The sequence below is a fragment of the Phoca vitulina genome, unplaced genomic scaffold, assembly GCF_004348235.1.
Source record: "Phoca vitulina isolate PV1807 unplaced genomic scaffold, GSC_HSeal_1.0 scaffold33, whole genome shotgun sequence".
Lineage (NCBI taxonomy): Eukaryota > Metazoa > Chordata > Mammalia > Carnivora > Phocidae > Phoca > Phoca vitulina.
The window spans coordinates 2825238-2828858 of record NW_022589736.1 but is presented as its reverse complement, the minus strand read 5'-3'; the positions used below and the strand labels follow the sequence as shown (position 1 = coordinate 2828858).

The 3621-nt window shown below is 49.9% G+C and overlaps 1 protein-coding gene across 3 annotated transcripts in view; it reads right to left on the bottom strand.

Annotated features, from left to right (window-relative positions):
* ZMYND11 (zinc finger MYND-type containing 11) overlaps positions 1–818 on the bottom strand; it is a 128560-nt gene extending 127742 nt beyond the window's left edge. Inside the window, exon 1 of one of the 3 annotated variants that reach the window (XM_032425990.1) lies at positions 607–818. The gene's annotated coding sequence lies outside the window, so the exon portion shown is untranslated. Of the gene's footprint in view, positions 1–307; positions 435–606 lie in introns of those variants that run through there. The other 2 variants (XM_032425993.1, XM_032425991.1) reach the window with 2 other exon arrangements.
* Between the last annotated feature and the right edge of the window lie 2803 nt (positions 819–3621).

The following is a 3621-nucleotide window of genomic DNA, read 5'->3' as shown; positions in this document are numbered from 1 at the left end:
GGGCGCGCGGGGGGGTGCTCCCCGCCTCCCGGCCTCCGCGCCGCCTCCCCGCCTCCCGGCCCCGCCGCCGCCGCCACCCGCCCGCCGCCTTCCTCCCCGGCCCCCTCCCCGGGCTTCCCGGCGGCTCCCCCGCGGCCCGGCCTCCGCTCCGGCTCTCCGCCGCCCGCCGCCCTCCCCGGCTCGGCGCTTCAGGGGCGCCATGTTTACAAGCCTCGGCCGCGGAGACCCGCGCGCGCCCGGCCGGGAAGGCGGCGGCGGCCGGGCGGGCCGGCGGGGGCGCGGGGGGCCCGGCGCCGCCCGCACTTACGGGGTCTCGGCGCCGCGCGGCAGGCCCGGGGGCCGGGGGCGGGAAGTTGGGCCGCCGCCGCCGCCGCCGGGGAAAGTTTGCGTCCTGCGAGGCCGCGGCGCTGCTCACATGGCGGTGTGTGCGCGGGGCGGCCGCTCGCCCGGCCCGGCCTCCTGCACCTCCGCCCGCCCGCCCGCCCCCGGACTTTATTGTGTGGCCGGGCCGGCCGCGCCGCGGGCTCGGGGTGCGGGCCGCGGGGTGCGGGCCGCGGGCTCCGGCTCCCTCCCGGCCGGGCCGGCGCCGCGCACGCCCACACCCACCTTCCCTCCGTCCTGTCCTCGGCGCCTGTCTCCGAATTTGCTTCAGCATATTCTTACATATCCACACATGCACTTGATAGCGGCACACACGTGAAGGCTACGTACGTGCGGGCACGCGGGAGCCGGGAGCCGAGCGCACAAAGCTCCCGGCGCTCGCAGCATCGTCAGGCTCGGACCTGCGGGGCTGGGGGCGATGCGGGCCCACGTCTGCTCCGGGTGCGCTGCCGTGCGCCGGCCGAGCTGCCGGGGCCTGGGCGGGCGTCAGGGTGTGGGTGAGCAAAACCGGTAACCTGCTTTTGATGTCTCGTTAATTGGATCATCAAAAACACCTGCAGGGAGGTGCTAGATTCCCCGGGTTCATGCATGCACACACGGGACTGTCGGAAGAACAGGACCACCCATTATCAGTTGGGCAAAAACAGTGCAAATCTGTGTAAGGAAAAGCAGCTTCTCTTTTTCGTTCGTAGTTGTGCATCTAACAGAGAAGATCCTAATGTATGGTTTACTAAGTCTCAGAGGTAAGCAGACTTGGATAGATAGATGTCGCATATTTTCCCTAATGACCTTTCTTTACTGGGAGTTTGGAAGGAAGACCTGTCAACCAAAATTTCTTACTCTGGTTCTCCTTGGACATATGTACCTGCAAATCATTGGGAAGAGACTGTCCAGGAAATTTCGGGATTCTAATCCAACTCATCAATCTTCTTTCATCGCTGGCCTCTAAGACGAAGAATTTAGAAATGGGTAGTACTTGCATAGGTGTTCTGTGATGCACCCACTCACAGCCCTGCTTCTGATACATCTCAGAGAGTTTTTGGTTAGATCAAGAGACGTCACGAAATAATTTTAACTCATTTTACACATAAATACATGTCATTAAAATCCAGCAGATGGGTTAAAGGGTGTCAGAAAAAAATCAAGCCATACCAGGTTTGAATGCTGGACCAGGAATTCTAACAACAAACAGCTTTAAGTAAATCACTTTTTTGTTTAAAGTCATCTATAAAATAGAGGACTGCATGGTTCTGTGTATTTCGTGGAGGCTGCTCAAGTAAGACAAATTCATGTGGGTATAAAAGGAAGCTTACCTTTTAGGAAAGAAGTGACTGCATAACTCCACATCTTTCTCCAATTAAATTGTATAGGCATCATTTCAATGTTTGTACCCAGATACTATCTCTCATTCTATCTAATGTAAGTTAATTTATCCCCGGATTTCCTATTTGTTTTGCCTAGAATTTAGCCCTTGGTTCCATTTTGCCTCCAGAACAGTTTTATTTACCTCATTCCCTCAGAGGGGTGAATATGGAGGAGGGGATGTGGTCTGAGCCAATGGTTTGAGGCCAATGACTTGGGGTGGGGAGTTGGGGGAGGCCCAGAAGACCAAAATAGTTACTTCCATACAACTTAGGTTATACCATGAATTTACCTGCCAGACTGCAAGGAGAGGGCGAGGGTATCAGAGAAAAGAGAAAAGGAAGAGCAGTGGGCCGTGAGGAGTGGTTTACATCAACTGGGACATGTTTCTAGTCCTAGAAACTTAGCACCACCCAACAAATGACCCACAACAGTCCTAATTCTTCCCAAACTCCACCAGCATTTTCTACACTTAACTAATACTTGACTTGATCAGCATATTACTTTTTCCAGCTTCTGCTTTAAGAAGTCTTACTTAAATAGGAAAGACATGAATTATCCAACAAATTGATATGGAAAATATGTCTTTTTAAAAAATAAATTCTAGGGGCGCCTGGGTGGCTCAGTCGTTAAGCGTCTGCCTTCGGCTCAGGTCATGGTCCCAGGGTCCTGGGATCGAGCCCCGCATCGGGCTCCCTGCTCGGCGGGAAGCCTGCTTCTCCCTCTCCCACTCTGCCTGTTTGTGTTCCTTCTCTCACTGTATCTCTCTCTGTCAAATAAATAAAATCTTTAAAAAAATAAATAAATAAATTCTAGGGGCGCCTGGGCGGCTCAGATGGTTAAGCGTCTGCCTTTGGCTCGGGTCATGATCCCAGGGTCCTGGGATGGAGCCCCGCATCGGGCTCCCTGCTCAAGGGAGGAGCCTGCTTCTCCCTCTCCCTCTGCCATTCTCTCCACTTGCGCTCTCTGACTCTATCTCTCTGTCAAATAAATAAATAAATAAAATCTTTAAAAAATAAAAAAAAATAAATTCTGTCCTTGCCTTGCATTAAAAATAACCCAATGACTTAAATGTCATTGTAAAAACTAAAAATCATTTTCCAATAGACAGGAGAAAATATAGGTGGGTATTTGTAAGATTGAAGGCGGAGAAGACTATCCCAAGTCCTAAAGAAATGGTTTTTATCACAAAAGGTAAGAGTGATAAATTTGGCTGTATAAAAATACATGAATCCTGTAAGTCAAAACCAGATACAGACCTAGTTAAAAATATGCCCTTTGGTGTTACAACTTTGACCCTTTATAAAGAGGGTCTTCTAATACCCTCCCTCCTGCTTCGTTCACATATGAGGACCAATTCAGATTTCTTGGGACTAGTGGAGAGAGATAGTTCACAGCTAGTGCTGGGGACTCCTGTTGAGTCCTTGCCTCAGTGTGTTCCTGGTTTGCTAGTATGTAGCAATAATGAGTTCACACAGGTGCTACTGAAATGCATTGCTTTTATTTATTTTGCCTTTACTATTATGTTTGATTTTACGTTTTTGTTTTGCATTAAAGATTGACTTGAGAGCATAGTCTTAAGTATATAATGCAGAATAACTGTGAAAAAGCTTCAGGAATGCAAATGAACAGCACATTATAGAGAAATTGGTAAATAGAAAGTGTTACATTGTATTACCTTAAGTAATGTAAACAAGGGAAGTAAACAGGTCCATTCCAATGTTTTTCATGAATAGGGACTCCAAAACACATAGCATTTCTTCTGATTTAAAGTAATAGCAACTGCATTTTCAACTTACAAGAATGTTTTTTCAATAGCAAATTACCCTTGTAAGTGGGAAGACTGTACAAGTAAAAGGAAAAAGCAAACTGGGAGAA